Source organism: Cibotium barometz, chromosome 40 (genome assembly GCF_041138505.1).
Source record: "Cibotium barometz isolate CiBa-2024 chromosome 40, ASM4113850v1, whole genome shotgun sequence".
Classification (NCBI taxonomy): Eukaryota; Viridiplantae; Streptophyta; class Polypodiopsida; order Cyatheales; family Cibotiaceae; genus Cibotium; species Cibotium barometz.
In genome coordinates, this window is record NC_141085.1 from 43,184,089 (window position 1) to 43,207,574 (window position 23,486).

Below are 23,486 nucleotides of genomic sequence, written 5' to 3' on the forward strand. Positions count from 1 at the left end.
TTCATCATTCATGCATACCACGCCATGCTAGCAAGCTTTACGGGGTATGTTCCATTGGAATCTCGACACCCCTTAGAAGTGGTAGGATCTAAAACCAAAAGAAACTTATTAGAGTTTGAGATGAGTATGAGATAAGGACTACCTTCAACCAGCATGCAAAGCAAAATTGCTGTGAGACGACCTGATCTTGCCCCAAAAGTAAAGCCACCTACTCGATACCTATCAACTCATAGAGAATAATGATAGTGAGGAGAGCTAGACTTCTAAGGTCAAAAATATCAAGCTAGAGGTTCCATATATCTCCCTTTTAAAAGAGAGATATATTGCAGCTATAGTGTGTGTTTTGAATCTTCTACCTCAGCAGAGCAGTCAAAAAAATCCAACCACCTTATCCAACTTGACTAGTAAAAATGTTTAAACATGATTATATAATAGCATATTTGTATACAATAATCATATTATAAGTAAGTGGAGCCAATGACTCCATTATTTGAAAACATTTGGCGTAGAGCATAAACTCAAAGATATTTTGAGAGAATAGATCCTATTACCTACATCCATCCAAACAGACAAAGCCAATCGTTAGCACGTATGTGTATTACAAGTGTCATAGGATCTTATTACGTGTTATAGATGTCACTCAAAATAACCTTAGTGTTATGCTAATATAGGGTCTATCACCCTCTAGCATATTTTACTATTACAAGTGTCATAGGATCTTATTACGTGTTATAGATGTCACTCAAAATAACCTTAGTGTTATGCTATAATAGGGTCTATCACCCTCTAGCATATTTTACTATGTGTAAGCAAGATTTGTAGACATAGTACCATCCCAAGGTCAAACCCTTTGTCAATAGATTCTTAGTTTGTGTGTAATGATAGCTAAGGTAATATTTACAAAGTCAGCCATCATTGGTATTATTTTTTTACAGTCTTATATCAAGACAAGGAAATATATCAACTATATCCACTGATCGTCCTACTTAAGAAGTCAACGATAAGACTAGTAGCTACTCAGGATCGCTACAAAGCTCATTCCCACACACCTTAATCGAGGTTATTAACTTTGACAATTTAATTAAACAACTGAGAGGCATTTTGCTAATATGCCCCGACCAACCGGTTAAATAGAAAAATATTATCAAAAATCATATATTACACAAGGTTAATCCTGGATGAGATTTCTAATCCGTCTGAAGCATATGCACAACATGAGTCTCGTTCATGTCATTGACCCAATATATCGTGCATAGCCAAGTAGTCTATGCGTTGTAGACAAAAACATATTATAAAAAAACCATCATGGGACTTGGTCACCCATTATCCTATGCAATAGTAACAACAACCCTCAAGGACTCACAGCAAGTGTAGCATCATAGACTCAAATAGGAAGAAACCTCGTGATCAATGTCTAGATATTACACATGCATAATCCTAGATAGGACATCCATAGGCGTAATATTCATAATACGCGTCTCATTTCAGTCAGCATCTTGTGCAGAGTCGAGAGGTTCTCTGGGTATGCACAGACAAAGTATCAAGAAAACAATTGTAGGATTCCCTATTAAACACAAGTGAATCAAAAAGCTTTCCTATAAGTTACCTGAGAGGAACTCCTGGCTATGCTAGCACCATAGACATAGCTTAAAAAACCAGATTATACAAGAGCTAAGTGAGTGTGTGTATGCACTCACTCAAAAGGCTCAATTTATAGGCAGAACCAAGTAGTCTGCCAGCCATGTCATCATGAAGGCACCTCACCAACACCGTCTCAATGCCCAGAGACATAACCCATGAAACACCATAGCTAGTGTTCTGTAAACAGAGTGCTTGACACATGTGGGCGGCTCAGAGACATAACCCACAAAACTCCATAGCCAGAATGCTTGACACATACGGGCGACATTCGCATGTAGAGAGAGAGAGAGAGAGAGAGAGAGAGAGAGAGAGAGAGAGAGAGAGAGAGAGAGAGGGAAGTAAAGACAACAAAGGGAGAAAGATAGTAAGAGATGGTGTGTGTGTGTGTGTGCACGCGCGCGCTTTGTGAGAGAGAGAGAGAGAGAGAGAGAGAGAGAGAGAGAGAGTGAGTGAGTGATTGAGATTTTAAGAGAGAGAGGAGAGAGAGAGAGAGAGAGAGAGAGAGAGAGGGAGAGGGGGAGGGAGAGGGAGAGGGAGAGAGGGAGGGAGGGAGGGAGGGAGAGGGAGAGGGAGAGAGAGGTTGTGTGTGTGTGTGTGTGTGTGAGAGAGAGAGAGAGAGAGAGAGAGAGAGAGAGAGAGAGAGAATGTGTGTGTGCGTGTGAGTGAGTGAGAGAGATAATGTGTGTGTGCGTGTGAGTGAGTGAGAGAAAGATAGAGGGCATGTGTGTGTGTGCGCGCACTCGCGTGCGTGCCTATGAGAGAGGGTATGTATATGTGTGTGTGCCTATGAGTGAGAGAGAGAGAGAGAGAGAGAGAGAGAGAGAGAGAGAGAGAGAGAGAGAGAGAAAGAGATAGATGTATGCATGCATGTATAGAGATGTGGCCTTAAGAGAGAGAGAGAGAAAGAGATAGATGTATGCATGCATGTATAGAGATGTGGCCTTAAGAGAGAGAGAGAGAGAGAGAGAGAGAGAGAGTATGTGTCCATACATGCATACATGTGTGCATGCATGTATTCATGTGTAATACATGCATGCATATATAGACAGACATCTGTGTATGCACATGTGTGTATTTTATGTATGTATGTGGTAAGCCCTTGCACCATGGAAAAGGCATAGAGTCACTCTTGTATTGGGGAGTTCACCACACTAACCTCGAGAGCATACAATGCTCAAATTGAGAACTAATATACCATAGCAAGCACATAAATTCACAAGCGGGGTATGTCACTTACCTCGTGATAGCTTGAGCTTGGGATTCTCTAGGTGGCACCATCACTGGATGTGAGAGCTCACACCATCATCATAGCCACACACTCCCTACTATAGCTCAACCGCCTTGCAACTCTATCCCTCTCTCACACACTTACTCACGATGTAATGAAGCAATGTAATGAAGCAATAACTTTATATTAGGTCTAGGACTATGGTCATGGGCTCAACTATTGTATCTTTTGACATCTTTTGATATTGGTCATCTTGACTCTTGGAGCCTCATGGATTTCAAACCTTAGCTTATGGAAGGCTATTTCCATCCTTTGGTGAAAGGCTAAATCACTTAACCTTTCACATCCTTTGGTGAAAGGCTAAATCACTTAGCCTCATGGCTTTTAAACCTGAGCTTATGGAAGGCTATTTCCATCCTTTGGTGAAAGGCTAAATCACTTAGGTATTATGTATGATTTCTTGCTAATTGCATGTTAATTAACATAATGATCTGTCCCAAATATCAACTTATGGTCACTTATTTCAATTGGTATCAGAGCTTTTGTTTGATCCATTGTTTATTTTTCATATTTTTCACCATTTTTCATCGTTTTCTTGATCAAGAAGATGACTATGGTGATCTTGAATTTCTAAAGCTTTTTGGGCTATAAGCCTACTAGTAGGGACAAGAAATTGGGGAAGCTACACCAAGGCTACACCAAACTTTCAAATCTATAGGACTAAATTTGGGAAAAGTCACTAATCTCATTAATCTTGATTAGTTTTGCTAATCAAAATATTTTCCCTTTCTCCTTATTTGCTTGATGTTATGAGAGCTATGGTGATCTAATCATGAGCTTTGAGCTTGATACAACTTAGGGATTTAAAAGAGGAGAGTATAGGCAACATTTCAAGCATGGGATTGTGGTGTTTTCGCTCATGAAATGCGTTGTTAGGCTGCCGCTAGTAGTCGCCCTCTTCTTGGTGATTTGAAGCTTCAATGGTGAGCTTAAAATCTTGGCAAAGCTTTGAATATTGATGGAGCATGGTATGAGGCTTCATTGCAAGCTCTCTCAACTCTCTAATGTGTTGAGATTACAAGCTCGATGATGACAACCAGAGCCAGGCATGATATATGCTAGCATGGTAGACAATAGCATGTGTGTGGTGACAATAAATGGCCGTGTACAGCTGGCCATAGTGTGTGGACATTAGATAGGGTTATTTGGTGTGTGAACACAACACATGTAGTGTGTGGTGTGTAGGCTTCTTCTATTATGCATTGTGTGAGAGTGGATATGGCTTCCCTCTACGGTTAGGGTTACATTAATCTATTAGGGTTTTCTCTCATGTGTGTGCTCTCTCTCATTATCTGTCTTTTATCATGGTATCAAAGCCTGGTGCTCTCTATTAGGGTTTTGTGAGTGAGTGAAGAAGAGGCAAAAAATCTATTTTGGAGCTATCCATTGGAGCTAGGAGCTTGGAGCAAAGAGAATCTTGGAGCACACACCTACTCAATAGATTTGAAAGCTAAGGACCATAGGTAAGCAAAGCTAAACACCCTTGAGCAGATTGCAGGTTATTTGACACAAGCAAAGCAAGATTTGAGTTGCCCAAAGCAAGTGGAAATTCTAGTTTTTTGCAAGCTTTAATGGAAAGCTTGAGAGCTTGATTGGAAGAGGAAAATGCATGTAATAGGTGAATGACACGTGTATGTGGCATTGGTGAATGGAATAGAAACTCTTATGCAAGCCCTTGATTGATTTGGAGCAAATCTATGCATCAAACAAGAGGGAAAATCACTATTGGAAGCCTCACAAAACAGAGATTCCACAAATTGGAGCCATTGGAGGGTCACTCTATGCAAATTTATGTGATTAGGGTATGTCGCAAGGTCTTATATCTCACCCCTAACACTTGCCACACTCAACCAAAGCATATTGGAGGATTTAAATCAATCACAAGGGGTTTGAAAATCAGCGCAAAAATCAACTGTGGAGAAGAAAAAATTAACCCAAATGGAGGTATATCATGCATAATAAGCTTAGCAATTTGTCTCTACATATGTATGTATCCTTGGATAGAACCCACAAGCACTAATTTGAAGGCAATGATGCAAAACAAGCTGGATTAAATAGGATTACCAGGTTTTTTAACTAAGATTAGTGAGTGAATAGAGGTTCACTAGATCATCAATTACTCTTTCACTACTCAAAATTAGAGCAATTCCTCTTACACAGAGATGGAATAACATCATACGGAGCTAATGAATTCCTAGGCCCTGAATTTGGATATCAAATTGAGAAACTAAAGCCATCACCTTGGAAGCATCATACTCCCCATGGCATAGACTACTCGAAAACAATGTCAGACCACACCTATCACTGACCCCATCACTTTGCACACCTATGCAGAGGCCCTATACTATGTACCTAACCAGCCTTGGATTTCAAACTTGAGTCAGGGGGTTGGAAGTGCTTGGTTGGGAGATCAGCAAGCTTCAATGCGTTTCATTGACAACCATCTTGTTGGTAATTTCATTTGGGCAAAGCAATATGCATGGCATAAGTTGGTAATTACATTTGGAACAAAGAAATGGCATTGCAATTGTTTGGTATATATACATATTGCCCATGCTTGGGCATTGTTTGTGGTCACATTTTGGATTGAGAGATCCAGTAGCATTGCAATTGTTTGGTATATATACATATTGCCCATGCTTGGGCATTGTTTGTGGTCACATTTTGGATTGAGAGATCCAGTAGCAATTGCCCAAATGTCATACCAAAATTTCTTCAAAATGCAATTTCAAATGATTATCTTGAGTCAATACATGCTATTTGACATTGGTAAGATCATTTGTGGTCAAGATTGATGCATTGGAGACTAGTGGGACAATTTTGACTACGTGAAGACAGTGCAGAAAAACTTAATTCAATGACAAATGATGCGTGCTGTTTTGAAGGGGTTTGGAATACTAAAGAGCTTTCTAATAAGCATTAGAACTCCCGAATTGAAATTTGTAAAGGTGGTGAACTTTGGCATTTTCCACCTCATTGATTTGGGGCAGATTGTACAAAACCTTGGTCCAGTCATAAATGCCTTGAGCTAATGAAAAAGTTACCATATAGCATGGAAGTAGATATCAAGAGTTTTCCAAAAAACCCAAGCATGCCTGGTTCGAAGACTGTTTAACTAATCAACCCAAAGCGGTGGACTTTTCCATTGGTCAGCTCAAAATAGTTGACTTTTCTATTGGTCAACAAGGACAATTGAATTTTCAAATATGTTTTCACAAATCCTTGATCTACTCATCAAGAGCATTGAAATGACCCAAAGATCACATAAATTGGGGTTCATTTAAGTGGTGTTGTAGAAAACGGGCACGGTACAAATCTCAAAATAGAGAGGTATAGCGCACATCCAAAGTGGGATCTAGGGTGATATGTGCAGACGTGGCAATCTAAAGCTCATCAAATTTCGAGTTTGTTTGAGAAAAATACGGCCTATTTGATGTTTTGGCAGTTTTTGACCGTATAGAGTAGAGTGTTAAACCCTTATTCAATCAAGAGGGTTTAGGGCTATTTGGAAAGCAATCATTGGGCTTCAATCCTCACCCCATAAGCTTTGTGACAAGCTTTCAACCTTTTCGATCAGATTTTAGAGTCACTAGTTGGATCAAATCTTGTACTGAGAGCATAGTTGGCAGGGATTTCATTCACGTGATCACGTTAACCGCGAAGTGGTAATAACACTAGTTAATAACACTCTCACACACTTGTTAATATCATAGATATTCACACAACCGGGAGAAACTTGCTATCCCGGTTTTCCCGGCGGGCTACTAGCTTGGCTCGGCGGGCCACTGTTTAGCCCGGCGGGCTGCATATCTAGCCCGGCGGGCCTTTTTTTGCACCAAAAACTTTGCCGTTTTGGAGGGACCTATATAAAGGGTTTCCCCTCACTTCCAAATGTACTTTACCTAAGCACTTGGGTGGCTCACCTCGGGCTAAAAGACACAAGAGGTGAGTATAAATATTTTGGATTTTTGTTTGAAGCTTGTTAATAATATTTTGTATTTTATAAGATTTTGATTGTAAATGGTTTATTGTATTTGTTACGTGGACTAGCAATGTCTCCTCTTGGGTGGTCTACTCGAGTGCCAATTGGTCTGGGTAGGAGCTTCCCTAGAGGAGGGTATAGGTGGTGAGATGTTCGGGACATCATCTCTATCTAGGGATGGATTGCCTCAAATGCATCTCACCAAACGTTTGGTTTCTTTAGGTCGACTAGCAATACCTCCTCTTGGGTGGTCTACTCGAGTGCCATTTGGTCTGGGTAGAAGCTTCTCTAGAGGAGGATATAGGTGGTGAGATGTTCGGGACATCATCTCTATTTAGGGATGGATTGTCTCAAATGCATCTCACCAAACGTTTGATTTCTTTAGGTCGACTAGCAATACCTCCTCTTGGGTGGTCTACTCGAGTGCCATTTGGTCTGGGTAGGAGCTTCTCTAGAGGAGGATATAGGTGGTGAGATGTTCGGGACATCATCTCTATTTAGGGATGGATTGCCTCAAATGCATCTCACCAAACGTTCGGTTGCATTGGCAAGAAGTGGGTTTTAGACTTTATAATTGCATATTTTAGTTTTACTCAGGCTGTTTTGGATCTCAAATCTTGCATGATTGTTGTTTAGGTGTTACAATGGTTGCTTCTAATTGCGGCACATCAACCCAACGAAGCAACAGACCATTAGAAACTAGTGGAGTTTCCTTGCAACGAGATATGACAGCACAAACTTTGAATGTTGCGTCTCAAAGTGGCAAGAGGAGGAGCGGAGGAAAATCACCGGGACCTGAATGGCAATTTGCTTCCAATCTTTCTAGATTTGTCGAATGGAAGTGTAATTTTTGTGGCTTGGTAAAATCTGGGGGTGCTCCCAGAATAAGGGAGCATTTGCTTGGCACTAACACAAAAAATCCCGGAGGTAAATGCAAGGGTGCAGGAGCTGATGATGCTGCAAAGCGCTTTAGAGCTTTGATAAGTAAACAAGTATCACAAAACAAGAGGCCCAATCTCTGTGCAAGAAATCACCAATCGCCGAATTTGGCAGCATCAAGTGGAGGGATCTCCAACCAAGGAGTGACTCCAACACATACTACTTGCCAAAATGACACCCAAGGTCCAGATGTCTCAATACCGATGGATGCATCTCCTGAGTTTCAGGTGGGTATGTCTCTGTGGGTTAGGTCGATTGAAGCCTCCTGAGCAAAAGACTTCAATTGAGCCCTTCGGCTACCAAGGAATTGCTTTGCACAATAAGAAATGCCTTCTGGAAACCAGGAGACACCTTGAATATGGCATTTATGTACAACGCCGTACGATCCAGAGCCCATCTTCTTTTCTGTGATGATGGCCTCTGCAGGCAACCCAATTGTCATGCTGCAGTTAGTATTATGCATTGTGCGCTGCAAGTGGGTGCCTTTAGAGACCTCACGTGCACCAGATGATAAATCTTCTTGTTCATCAGCAGGCCGGTCCAGCTCTTTGCGAGCTCTCTTGCTCAGGATAGCTTGGGTGTCTATGGCCTTTGCACGCTTGGACCTCTCTTTCTCTACCTTCCATTTTGTGTGGAAGTGCTCCAGCTTGGATTCATTTGTTTCCGCTGGTCTGTCGTCACCTAGGTCAACAGCGCATCTAGGCATGTTGCCCACAATGCTAGTAACAAAATGCTTGATGGCTGCTCCATCAGCACCCACATGGATATTTTTCACTGCGCGGACAACCTCACCTAATATTTGCTCAAATCGATTCCTATCAGACACAATACCCTCGATGTGATTAGGTGACAAGCAACTAATGAGGGTAACGAGTTTGATACGAATTGATTTCTTGATTTCAGGAGTAAGTGCAAGCGTCGCCATCAATCTGCACAATATAATTGACAAATAGTTGCAACATTTATAACCACAAAAAATGCTATTTGTAAGCTAACTAAGAGATTTCTACATCCAACACACTTATGACTCATGTCATGCAAACTAAATAATCCAAGTCATCGTCAAAAACAAACACAAAACACAAGTTTACGACTTAACTTGACGTCAGCAGACCTAGTCAGTATACCGACCATCTGCAGATATCGCATTAAGATGAAAACTATGGCACAAGTTAAATGCTTTGACACATCGTCAGCAGACCTAGTTAGTATACCGCCATCTGCAGATGACTATCAAACCAAATAACAAAAACAAACTTCACCACATAGCTTGGTGTCAGCAGACCTAGTCAGTAAACCGACCATCTGCAGATACCGTACTAAGTAGCAAAGCATCACACATGTCAAATGCTACGAGCGCACATCAGCAGACCTAGCCAGTAAACCGGCCATCTGCACAGCGGGCTCTCAAAGCATTTAACAAAAACAAAGCCGCATTGTAACTTGGTAACTGCAAACCTAGTCAGTAAACCGACCATTTGCAGATACCGTGCCACAAAGAAAACTTCTACATAAGTTAAATATTAAGAGTGCACATCAGCAGACCTAGCCAATCGCTCGGCCATCTGCAGCGGGCCTCTTAACATTTAACGACACATGCACATGCATCACAAACAACGTTAAACTTAAGCGTATGCAAAAAATTAAATGACACCAACACTTTCAACTTAAAAATTACCTCAAATTGATCACACTAGCACCACTGACACCAAGTACAAGGAAGATTCTGTGAACAGTGACTCCCTGGACCACCCTTTTATACCTCAATATAGCCCGCCGGGCCGGGAGTCGGGCCCGTCGGGCTTCTGCGCGCCCGGCGGGCCCGGCGGTCCAGACTTGTAGCCCGGCGGGCCAATTGTGGGTTACCAGGTCATCCCACCCTCTAGGATTTGAGAACTGTGAATTTTGTGAACATTGAGATTTGTGAACAATAGCTGTGATCACAAGAAAAAAGGTTGTGATCACGTGAATATGAAATCCCTGATAGTTGGGCAACTTTGGGTCGAGTACACTATTCAAGAGTCATAGGTGACTATGATAGTGAGGATTATGAAAGCTATTATGGAAAAAAATGGTTATAGTATCGATGATAGTACTTACAATGGAAGTTGTACCACAAATGAGGAAGTTTGCATTGAAGAGGATACTTTTGATGAGAATAGTGACAATCATGGAGATTCAACATTCATGGATAATGATCAATGTGATGAAGACTATGAGTATCATCTTCAAGGGCATACAAAAGGTATGGATTTTGATGCTTATGCCTACGAGAATCACGTTGGCCATGATTCTTCCTAAAAGGGCACTCGTAGTAGCAATGATGATCGGATCCATGAAAGTGAAGTTGAATCTCAACTCAATCAAGGTGGCTACGATTCTTCCTATGGGGTCACTCATTTTGCAATGGTGATTGGAGCCAAGAAAGTGGAGTTGAATTTCAATTCAACACCCTTGAGAGTGATCTTACGGACTCAATTGATGAGGATAATGATGAAGAGAATTTTGATGCTATGCAAGCAAGTTATGCAAGCAAGAAGCAATGTTTATACTAAGAAACCTTCTTCAACCATGTATGGTACACAAGGATGAGACTTCTCTCAAGTAAGGCCAACCAAAGACTTTTCATCTTCAAAGTTAATGGGTGGAAATGCCTATCAAAAGTCTTTATCAATTGAGAGTCAAGACACAAAGGACAATATGCATTTGAAGACATAAGGCATATAGAACATTATGTTAACAATGTTCAAATCCAAAAGGGTGTGGATGCAAAAGCAAGATTTAGGTTTGCCATGATGTATAGACTTATGCATACAAGGTGGTTGAAACCAATGAAAGTGCAAGCTTTTCTTGAGTATATGGTGTCTACTCAAGTGGGTAGTTTATGTGGTTCAAAAGAGGAGAGCCATTTGCACAAACATTTTCTACATTTGATGGTGTAGGAGTCACTCGCATATGGGACTCAAGGATTGGATTCACAATTGGGATGCTTATTTTTATGCCTTTCCTTGTGAAGAGATTGAAAAAGTGAAGAAAATGACTTCTCATTCTAAGGAAAGAGATAGATTTTTGTGGATGAAGGAAATGCACAAATATGATTTGGATTAGTCAAATTTGGCATCTGATGTTGTGGCAAAACTTTGTGGCCACCCAAGAGCAAAAGTGCTTTAGAGATCAATGCATAGTATTATCACATGAGGACTCTCTATCTAGTTATATGGAGAGATTTTGGTAGCTTTCCTTTTTCATCCATAACAATAAAGAGAAGGAAAGTATAGAGGGTTTTATGTAAAGATTAGACAAAGACTTCATCCAAGTATCTCAAAGTATTATGCAAATTGATGAGGACATTAGTCTTAATGAGATCATCGTGTTGGTGGGACTTGTCCACATGTATATCAAAGGGTCAATCACAAGGGCAAGTTTGTTGAGCCAAGCAAGATAGAAATGAATGAGTTGGTGGTACCCATTCTTGGCTACAGTTCACACTAAGAGGGGATGGAATGCTTCAACTCATGTTGAAAGATTTGGGTATCAAAAGCCGCTCACTCAACCTTTTGGTCATTGCTTGGACTATGATTATGTGGACCTTTGTGAGTTTATTGGGGATATCCTTAGGGAAAATACACTTGCTGAAATTTTTGAAAAGCAAGTAATTGTGAATCTGTACATTCAAGTGCAAGAAGTTTTGGACTCGTGGAAATTGTGTTCCAGCATGCATAGATATTTTTCCTATGTTGGAAACATCCATATGTGTTGATGTAGTGACCCATTGTGAGCCAATGAGCTGTATGATGGCCGAAAAATTTCAGCCCATTGATAGTCATGAGGATGAGCTTCCTTCACCTTTCTCAAGGACTCTTCACACTTGGCTTCATGATGCATTGATTGATGATTGTTGCTGGGCAACAAGCACATGTGGATTAGCACCAAGCTTTTTTGGGATGACTCATCTTTTCTTGGGGTTGACTTGGAGATATTGATGTGCATGAGATGATGGAGTCCATATGTGTTATGGAGGTGGATGGTTTTTCTTTGGGCACTACACCTTCTATTGATGCATGTATCCAACTTTGCGGAAGAGATAGATGCCTATGTTCATGAGAGATTGGACATATGTGATGCCCATACTTTGTACGATGCTCATGGTGTGGACATATGTGATGCCCTTGCATCGATTAGTTTTACTCATGCATTGTTTCATTAGGGAAAGTATGAGCTCATTTTGGGGCCCTATAAGGAGTTTCATGAGGGTTCTGACATAAGATTGAGAGGGCCCCAAAATGAGCTCATAATTTCCCTAATGGGTGTGGACAGTCATGCCTTGGATTCATCTATGGATAGTGTTGGTCACGAATTGATAGGTGGTCCATGGACTACATTTGTGAATCCAACTTATGATTCTTTTTCAAGTTTGGATTATAAGGTTTATGATTGTGAGCTTTATGAGACCACTTCATTTGTGGATGCCTTATCAGAATCTAGTATTAACGAGGATCATGCCTATATTCAATTTGAAGGTCACACTTAGGACACTAGGGAGGATTACACGTGCGGTGATGATGATGCACAGGATATTGGTAGGTTCTATGCTCATTGCATAGAGGATGACACCCAGGAAGTAACACCTATGGAGAGTCTATGGGATGATCATGATCACATCTATGCTCATATGGATATTAGCTACTATGAGGTGTTTATCTTTGGACTTTGTGGATGCCGACACAAGGTGATGGTTTATCCACTTGGGGCATTCATTTTTGGATGTGCTTCGTGCTAGTTGGAATGTAATTTTGATGGAGAGAACATGACTATCTTCATCATAGATGATGGTCCTTTACATTTTCCATTTAATCTAAGAGGATAAATACTTAGCTTCACCTCCGATGATGATTTTTGGCATTGGCCATTTGATCCAGGTGGGAGGTTGCTTAGCTTCATCATTGATGACAGGAGACCCTCATCCTTTCCATTTGACCCTGGGGGTCATACTATTCATGTTATGGTATTTGAATCTTCCATGACAATGGCCTATGTCATGATTTTGGCTTCCATACGTACCCTCTTGTATATTCTTGATTTTGCATGACCACCCTTTGATTTCAAGGACAAAATCATTATAGGACGGGATGGTTTGTAAATAAAGCAACAACTTTAGATTAGGTATAGGAACATGGTCATGGGCTCAAGTATAGAAGGGGGCTCATGGACCACTATTGTTTCTTTTGACATCTTTTGATATTGATCATCTTGACTCTTGGAGACTCATGGCTTTCAAACCTTAGCTTATGAAAGGCTATTTCCATCGTTTGTTGAATGGCTAAATCACTTAGGCATTATGTATGATTTCTTGCTAATTGCATGTTAATCAACATAATGATTTGTCCCAAATCTTAGCTTATGGTCACTTCATTTCACACACATGCAAAAACAAGCACCTAGAGAGCTTAAATGATGCATAAAAGAAAGAAAGAGGCAAGAGGGAGAGAGTAAGAGCAAGATAACTCTTAGATTATGCATAAGAGAATACAAGAGAATGAGGGGTTAGGATTCCCTTTTTCCTTATCTGCTTCATTTTTAGGGTTTACACCATTTAGGTAGCCAAAGCTAAATAGTAGGTCCCTAAATCGCTACACTAGAATAAACCTTGTACTCATCTCACTGATACCTTTCATTAAGCTATCATGTGGTGTGCCTTTCATAGACAATTGGTGAGCACTCACGTAAAATATACAATACATAACTATTTAAGTGAAATCCATCCTTTCTACTGCATACAACCAAATGAAGTGCCAAATGAAGTGAAAGTGAAGAGGTGGTTGGCCTTGACACCTAAGAGGTCTCCGATAACAAGGGTTAACATGCCCCCTTTTTAATGTAGATTCCCTCCTCGGAATATGTCGATGAAGATAAGTCGATGCTGTATGTAGGGACAGGTTTGTGTTGCATGATTATGTTATGGATCTCATGGGAATGGGTCAATAATTCTGGCAAGATGTGTATGACAACATGGCAACCAGTAAAGTGTTCTTGTTGAAAATAGTATAACTTTAACAATGATGTAATACTTAAACATGTAATCATGGAACTTTGTTTATGACTAGTCAAATCTCCTAGTAGTTAGTACACGGATTAATATTAAATTTGGTCCAAATTCTATCAAACCAAAACTTATTTAAGAATATGCATATGCTTATCACCTTAGTCTCATCCAAAACTTATTTAAGAATATGCCTATGCTTATTTAAGAATACGCATATGCTTAGTTAAGAATACTCCTATGCTTATCACCTTAGTCTCAACATACTATCACTTATGTGAACCCCTCTCAACATACTATCACTTATGTGAACCGCTCTCAAGCTATGGTCTAGCCTTATAAGTAAAATTGCTAAGTTATTTATTAAAGCCAAGAAATCTAGAATAAATAAGTAGTAATAAGGTACCACCTTGTAGAGACCAAAACAATGGCCCAGAGACCTCTATCATCAAGAGTATCTGAGAACTGCTAAGCACCTCTTGATTACGAAGATGGTTGTAGCCTTTTATTAGAACTTTTTGGACACAAGGTTCCACCCCATGAAGGTCAAGGCTATGGCCCCAAGGCACCTATACTAGGATCCACAAGACCTACCAAAATCTAACATGGCGATGGTAATCTTCTTGGTTCTTCTCTTTCTTTTTTTTCCTTTTTTAATCTAGATTTATTTTCCTTTTTATTTTTTATTTTAAATAAAACTATCCTCACCTTTGCAACTCACCTAGAAGGCTACACTCTAACTAGAGAAGAGACACTAAGCAAGGTGGAGTACTTGGCATACTCCTTTGGCATACCTTGAGGTCTAGGTAAAGATTGAACTAGGACCATTTCCAATAGAGGAATTTAGAGCTAATGGTCAACCAAATATTAACTAGAGGAAATTTGATCCAGTCATATGGAACATAAGTAAGCACTCAATTAAACACCAAAAAGAAATTTAATTAAATATTAAAAATAATAGTGACTTATGAGGATTGGTTTTGAATGCACCTAGTTGATCATATGGTTTGGAAGTTGCTCTTATAGAATTGCATCTTGTATTAAGTAGACTTATTTTTGTGTGGTTGTATCCTACCAAACCTATAAAAATCTTCAATCTCATTCATAAACAATTCATTATCAGATAGCCATAGCTCATATGCCAAGTCCAATTCAACTTCCGAACCAGGGTCATCCTCGAGGTTTCCTCTAATATATACGCCTCCTTGGGTGTACAGGGCAATGGTCTGAGTGCATGCTAGCTATAAATTGTCATGATGACTACAACCAAGTGATCTAAGTAGCTACCTCTTTCAAAGCTATCAAGGAAATCACCCACTATGCTCCAAAAGGGATAAATGGTTGGCAACATTATTTCATAGAATGATAGTGTGACTGCATAATATCTTTCCTTTCTCCATCATTCTACGAGTTCTGCTAAGTGGGCAGTCTTTACTTAATAGGGTCCACTAAATGGGTAAAGCACACTTAAGTCATCGTGTTGCCATTGTGGGGTTTCTCCTACCAAGGATTGAAGGAGTATCGTCCCATATAGCGCCTAAAGTAAGTTCTATAATGCCACCATAAGTAGGACACTGCAGAGAGCATGTGGCACTCACATGCAACACATGGTGCAATTGGGTGAAATTGTAAGCAAAATAAGTTAACAAATGTAGTTCCACAACATCGCTCTCCTAATGATGCATAAAATAATGCAAGTGAGTTTGGAAAGGGGGAATACTCAATTCCCCTTGATAGTACTACTACTCGATATAATCCGTGTCTAGAATAGGGACACCCATATCAATCCATGATGAAATGTCCATGCTTAAGGCCTGTAGTAACAAAAGTAATACAAGATAGACTTACAGTTACTCTCTCTCTCTCTCTCTCTCTCTCTCTCTCTCTCTCTCTCTCTCTCTCAATTATGCTCTTCCTTATTGTCTTTTTTTGTATATGTGCTATCTTGTTGTTCCTATTGGTGCAAGCCATATTGTTGTGGGGCTAGCTTTTCCTAACAAGCTCCCTCTCTATATGGGCATGAAAATTGTCAGGGAGTAAAAACATGGGGGTAGAAGTGTAGAAAATAGCATGTTTTCCCCCCTTCCTACTTAAAAAGGTATTGTAGGTCTTACTTAACCATCCTCTCTAGCTTTCCTTTGCCATCAGTGTGTTAGTTGATTATAGGCATACCTCATTGCTTGTTGTTGCGGTGCATTTATTTTCAACTTCAAGGAGGATCGTAAGGGGCTTTCATAAGACTGGATGGGACTTATGGGTTTTTTCCCATGAATGAGCATTTGGAGGTGGCACTTGTTGCACAAAAGGTGAGTTTTGTTTGTGTGATGGGCCCCCTTGGCACATGAATGGGATTTGGGTTGGGATATTTAATGAGGATAATGTAACCTTTTTTATAGAAGTAGAAGCTTCCCCAAGAATTTCCCTTTTTGAGTTACTTGTTGTTGACCTTGGGTATCTTTTAAAGATCCAAATTTGCTAGGGTGATGATGGTGAAGGTTCATCTAAAATTTTGTTTCCCTTATTCGATGTTGAATTTTTAGAGCTTATGACCACTGAAGAGACTTGGGAGTTAGGTAGGGGTACTTGTTTTTGCTTAGAGATCCAAATCCAACATTTACCCTTATAGTAGTCTTGAGCTTCAAGTAAGCATGTAGGTATCCATTTTTTAGGTAACTCATAATGTGGACCATCTTTAGAGATTGTCTCTTTGAGATTTTCTTTGTTGGGCTGGTTAAGGTGGAGTGGATAGTGAAATCTTAGGAACCCATTTAAAGGTGGATTGGGATTGCTGATTTTTAGCTCATTGTGGTGGTTTCTTCTTGTCACAAGGAGGTTTTGACAATGTGGAGGGAAAAGAACTAAGAGTTAGCACCTCATCAATGGATGATGAGGTGGAAGAGGTTTCCTTATATTCAGACAATGGTGAGGTCTCCTCCTTGTGATTCTCAATGAGAGTAAGAGGTAGCGTGGTGAGTTGTGTGTAGAGGGCTGAGCGGTGGGGGTTGAAAATTCCCACACACAGAGATGTGCTCCATTGACCAATCAATGCACTTTGCATCTTTCATCCACGCGTGATGAAGTATTAGTGGTTCCTTTAGTGTTCTTGTAGGCATAACTCAGAATTCTCCCACTAGATGCTTGTTATCACAATATATGTCAGTGTGTGGTATTCCAAGTCCCTTGGTATTTCTACCATTGATACCTTTTACTTTAAAAAAGGTGTCTATAAGTTGAGGCTTCCCCAATTGGTTCCATGCATTAAAACAGAATAAATTGGTACTAGTTCCAGTGTCAAGAAATGCATTATAGAACTATTTACCATAAGGGCTAGTTGACTCTATGGGTGTTATTTGAAGAGGTGCTACGTGATCATCTACCCCCCTTCAAGCTCTCTAACAAAGTCTTGTGCAGGTGCGAGGCTAGCTTCTCATTGTTTTTACTGTCAAATTTGTTTCTCTTTTACTTCTTATCGGGCAAGGATCATTTTTAACTTAGCTTTTTCCTTGGCTGCTTTCTTATCATGTGCAGCTTGCAAGGCTTCTTCTCGGTGAGAGGGAAATAGTGAAGAAAATTATGCAATATACTAGTCATATATTATTATGCATAGACTCCTTACATAGTTAGAGCACAAAGTCTCATGCATAGAATCTATGCATACACATAGTGTCTTATACATAAGACTCTATGTATAAGACTAGATTCTATGCATAGAGTCTTATGCATAGACTAGTCAGAGCACATAGGCTTATGCATAAGACTATGAGAGCATAGAGTCTTATGCATAAGATTATGCAAAAGACTATCTTATGCATAAGACTATGCAAAAGACTCCATGCATAGACTCTACTACATATTCTTATGCATAATACTATGCAATAGAATCTATACATAGAGTCCTATGCATAAGTCTCTTATTCATAGTGTTATGTAAAAGACTCTTATGCATATTAACAATATGCATAAGGCTCTTATACATAGTGTTATGTAAAAGACTCTTATGCATAAGACTATGCAAAGACTCCATGCATAATACTATGTAAAAGATTCTTATGCATGGAATATGCAGAGCCTTATGCATAATACTATGTAAAAGATTCTTATGCATGGAATATGCAGAGCCTTATGCATAGACTAAATTATGAACCAAAGTTTTTGTGTATGATACACTTTACATAGTACTATGCATAATATTATGAAAATGAATCTTATGCATAGGACTATGCATAGAGTCTTATACATAGACTCTTATGAAACAAAGTTTTCCCAAGCACCCTAGTGTGCAATAAAAAAGAGCATGGTGGTGGAGGTCTCTTACGGGAAATGAAGAGAGCTCATGGAATGCATGGCTCCATTATAGAGAGAATTCATGGCTTCATTTTAGAAATCATGATCATAATGGTCTTTGCTTAGTATGGCATGGATAGAGACTATAAGGAAAAAACGTATGCATGAGACTATGCAATAGACTCTATGCATAGAGTCATACATACATAATACTATGTAATAGACTCTATGCATAGACTCTTTACGTTGTTAGAGCATAGAGTCTTATGCATAAGACTATGCAATACACTCTATGCATAATACTATGAAAAAGGCTCTTATGCTGCATAATAGTCTTTACATAGTATTATTAATAATACTATGTAAAAGAATCTTATGCACACTCTATGCATAATACTATGTAAACACTACAAGAGTAGAAGCCTGTAGCGACCCTTACGGGGGTTGCTACAGAAGTCGTTCCAAAGGTCGCTTTTGAACATCGTTTAAACGACCTCTATAGCGACGTTTTTGCGATGCATAAACGACGCTATTTGGGTGGCATAAACCACGTTTTTAGGGTGGCATATGCATTGCATTTGGGTGGCATAAACGACGTTTCGAGGGTGGCATAAACCACGTTGTTTGGTGGCATAAACGACCTTATTTTGGGTGGCATAAACGACCCTGTTTGGGTGGCATAAACGACCCTACGAAGGTGGTAGAAACGACCCTATTTTGGGTGGCATAAACGACCCTATTTGGGTGGCATAAACGACGTTACGAAGGTGGCATAAGCGACCCTATTTGTATTATTTCTTTTAGCCGTTGGGGTCACTTAAAAGACCTTTGTTCTGAACGTTTTTTTTTAGCCGATGCGCATTCTCTCTCGCTCTCTCTCTCATACACATTATCTCCACTTGTGTCTCTTGCACACACATTCTCTCTCTCGTTCTCCCTCTCTCTCTCTCTCTCACACACACACACTTCACATAAACATTAGTCTCTCTATCTCTCTCTCTTTCTCCCTCTCTCTCTCTCACACACACACACACACTTCACATAAACATTGGTCTCTCTCTCTCTCTCTCTCATACACACTTGCCTCTTTATCACACACACATCGTACGTATACAAACATCATAAAAAATCTCTCTTTCTCTCTCTCTCTCTCTCACACACACACACATACGCACGCGCATTCGTGTACGACAAAAGACCCAAGAATCGACATACATCGACTTTTGAAAAAGCAATGGCCGACATTGATTACGGTAAGTATAAATTAATTTTTGCAATCAATTAACATTTAAATCTGTAGATTTGGGAGGTAGACACTTCAAGAAACTCTTGATAGATATAACACATGTGCATCATGGCCAAAAACACACATACATAAAGAAAATGTTAATGAAAGAGCGCCATCATTCTGAATAAGCGACTATATGTATCAAAAAATTATGTCTACAAACTCAGCACTAAATGGCTCTATCATTAATCGGAGTCATCGGAGGAAGAGTTCTCCTCTTGTACATTCTTGGGTGGTTGCGATGATAACCCTGCTGCTACCTGTCTCGAGCAACCTCGTCCATGTCGTTCTCACCATGTTGCTCCTGCAATTAAAAATGTCTATTGGCTATTTGAGTATAAAAAAAACCATATAACATATAACACATGCAGATCTTGATTGGCATAAAATAATATTTGATAGAATTACTTACAAAAGCATCGGGTGTCGGCATCTCCTTCTGTAGCGCTCTGTAGCCGTAAATTGTGGCTCTCCGTATCTCGTCTGCAGATGGTGCTCGACCATAATCCTTTCTCTGTCATTTAAACATTGCATATATATAAGTAAGAAGTGAATTGAATGCATATGAGATCATAGATACATGGATACATATATATATATATGTATGTATATACAAATACCTATAGATAGTCGAACAAAAAATTTGTGCACTTACAAAGAGTGCTCGAAAGCCATTAGAGCCCATCCGGCCAAGCCGAGAGGTGTGCCCTGACTGGACACGAGCCTGTGCTGCCTCCTGCAAATTAAATGCGCTTTTATATGAATATATAATTAATGCTATTCGAGAAGTACCTATCATATGCATTGAGTGAATTAACTTTGTGTACCTTCTGTTGAGGCCATGTCACTCTCAAGCGAATCTCTTTCCTGAAGTGCCGCCAAGAATCTTTGCACATCGCAGGTGGGCGTGTATGCTCAGGGACGACCGCAAATTTCCTAAGCATTTAACAACAGTGTGTTATATAGATGGATATATAAACACATATACATAGGTAGGTGGATAGATAAATAGATAAATGTAGCGATCAGTATGCGCTATGGATGCTCAATTGGTGGGTGCATTTGGAGAGCGTACTAGCTCTCCGAATGGACCAATTGCACATCCATAGTGCATACGGACCGGCTGACGGTCCGTATATGCTATGCTAACGCATTTGGGTGCATGTCAATTACACCTTGAAGAACTATTTTGTGCAAGGTTACTGTAAGCCTCTAATATGGACATAAGTACAGTAAGAAGGTATGATTACAAATTAACTAGTTTCTGCTGAGGGAAGAACATTATTCCTAACCTGGGGATAAGCAAATATGCATTCTGCGCTACCATAGCATTTACAAACACTTCTAGGATGATTTTGTATGTGTATTATTTTTGTTCAAGTTTTCTTTGATTTTTAATGATATTAATATGACATTAATATTTTATGAATGCAGATTCCGGATCATCCTCTGGGACACCGCCTCCTCCCACTCTTCCTGTGCGTCCATCTGTAGTTGCGAGAGGAGATGGTTCCTCTTCTTCCACATCATCTACGACACTAGGCGACTCACAAACATATTACGTTGAAAGAATCCCATGTTGGTGTGCAGCATGCCATGGCACTCATCGACGAATGCGACGCATATGTTTTGCCCATATGGAGCAGTATGGTCCATGTCCTGATATGCCACCACAAGAGGAACGGGAGCATCCCATGGTAAGTGATGTCATTTTAGAACTATGTATAAATTCATATCCAAGTTTACTCCGCACTATTAATCGTGTTCCATGTGTGTCTCACCCTTCATATAATCAACAATGATGCATTATTCAGCACGTACCAGTTCTACATCCTCGATTTCATGAGGATTGTGAAGACCATGGAATTGATCCTTCATTCCTTCCACGCACACGATATGGTCAAGCCGGTTTTCAGTTTGCAAATGGAGGCATCATCAACTTCTTTGCCCCTCGGTGCCCAATCAGAGACATTGGGTGATCATCCATTGCCTGATTGTCTTCTATCTCTCATTCACACGTACGATCGTAGACGCTATGGAGGATGGTTGGGAGCAGCCCTTCCAGGAGACGGAGAGGTTTTCAGCTTTTGGGGTGCTCGATATGTGATTGCACCATCTACCATTCCCAATGGTGGACGAGGTCTCTTTATTGCACAGGATTTACGCGTGCCCGCAAACTCAGAGGTGACTCTTATGTCATTTTGTGGGCCCATTTATGGTTGGGGCGCATGGCATGCACTTGTTCGCTTTATCAGAAGTATGACAACATATGGGCTTTGTGCTAATGCGGCCTCACTCACCGAAAGAAACATTAGATATAATTGTGGATCGCGGCTTTATATTGATGGAAGACCCTATGCTCAAGGAAATATAGCAGGGCTAATCAATAGTAGTAGAGGGAGAAATGAGAGAACAAATTGTAACTTTATGGAGTGTGAGAATAGTCACGAGCCATGTTATATGATTAGAGATGTACCCATATATATAGTAGTGTGTGCTACAAGATCATTACAAGCTGGCGAGGAATTATTTGTAAATTATGGATGGCGTCGGCCATCACCAGCCCCTCTTTGAGAATGAAATTTGAGATAAAGTGTCGACCTCTTAAATTATGTATGTTTCAAATAATGTATCCAGCTTTGTAGCCCAATCAGCATTTAATTTTGACAAATATTTGATGATATATTTCATTGTCTCGTCAGTAATACAACTAAGGGTATTTTAGTGTCTTGTCTAAGGTTATCTTGAGTATAGATTTTTGCTGCTAATATGCTTGAATTGTGTTGTAAAAAGGGTTTTAATGTTATGATTATATCACTTAATAATTCGATTGTTGTTACTTTAAATCATTTCTTCATGTAGACTATGTTTATACATGCAGTGTCCAGATGTTGAGGGTGTATCTAGCTCTCACCGAAGTCACCATATCTTGCCAGAGGAGTACATGAGGCTTTTACGTACATGTCTGCAGCCCTTGGCTGCCTTCTTGAAAAGGTGATAACACCCCAAAATTCAGTCCCAAACTAGGACTCCTACTGACTCAAACCCCTAGTGGGCTGAATGATTAAACACAAGGAGCACTTGGGCTATTTATAGCCCCTTTAAATGCATGGGGAACTGGCCGACTGCTGGTCGGCCCGTTCATAAATTTTTTAATGCTCTTTTAAACACAGTCGACTGGATCACTCCTGCGCATGCTGCTGCCCGACTGCTTTCGAGTCCACACACACCCTAGCGCCTGCCTGCTGCCTCTATGTACTGGTTCAGCCGACCATGGCTATGGGCAACCGACACCTTCTACAACCAGCCTACTCAGCTCTTGTCCTGCTGATGTCAGCCGACAGTCCTTTCTGGAACCAACCGACTACTTCTTGCTCCAAGTCCTGCTCCATGTCCACCTCAGATGTTACACCTGAAGCTCCTACACTCTGGTTCTACCTATCTTCTACTGGTTCATACTCTTTATCTGGTTGCCTTTTCTGGATCTAGCCCTGAGAATTTCCATGGCATCTATGATGCACATGACATCCCCCTCTGCTAAACTTGATGACGGGAATCCAACCTGCTCTTGGATGACTGTCATCATCCCAATCCTGTCCCGAAGTCCATCTGTCATCATCCATTCCTCGCAAACCTTTTTCTTTGAAAACCCGGCCTGTTCTCCAAACCACTCTGTCTCTGATGAAGATCTATGCATCTGGTCTTCCTCTAGTCCACAATCCATTCCTGCCCTGACTATGAACACGGTCTTGGTCTTCATTCCTGGAACTGAGTCTGGCACTCTCACATCACCCTTGGAGGATCAACCTCCCTTGGGACCGTTACCTGAGAACCTATCTGGCTCACGGAACTGCCATCCCCATCTGGCACTGTGGAACACCACCAACAAACCTCCTCGATCTGTGTTCTTGCCTTGGGCTTCGAATCCGTGTACTTTCCTGTACCTTAGACCTGTACACCATCATCTGGGACTGATTCAGTTTTTAGCTTTGCTGAGCCTGATGCTCTGATACCAATGTAACAC

The 23,486-nt window shown here is 40.3% G+C and overlaps 1 long non-coding RNA gene across 1 annotated transcript; it reads right to left on the minus strand.

Annotated features, from left to right (window-relative positions):
* Window positions 1-19,881: 19,881 nt before the first annotated feature.
* Window positions 19,882-20,335, minus strand: LOC147615530 (uncharacterized). Its single transcript, XR_015262740.1, has 3 exons — window positions 20,290-20,335; window positions 20,118-20,198; window positions 19,882-19,976 (listed from the first exon to the last, which is right to left on the minus strand). It is a non-coding gene; the product is annotated as an uncharacterized LOC147615530 (long non-coding RNA).
* Window positions 20,336-23,486: the final 3,151 nt, after the last annotated feature.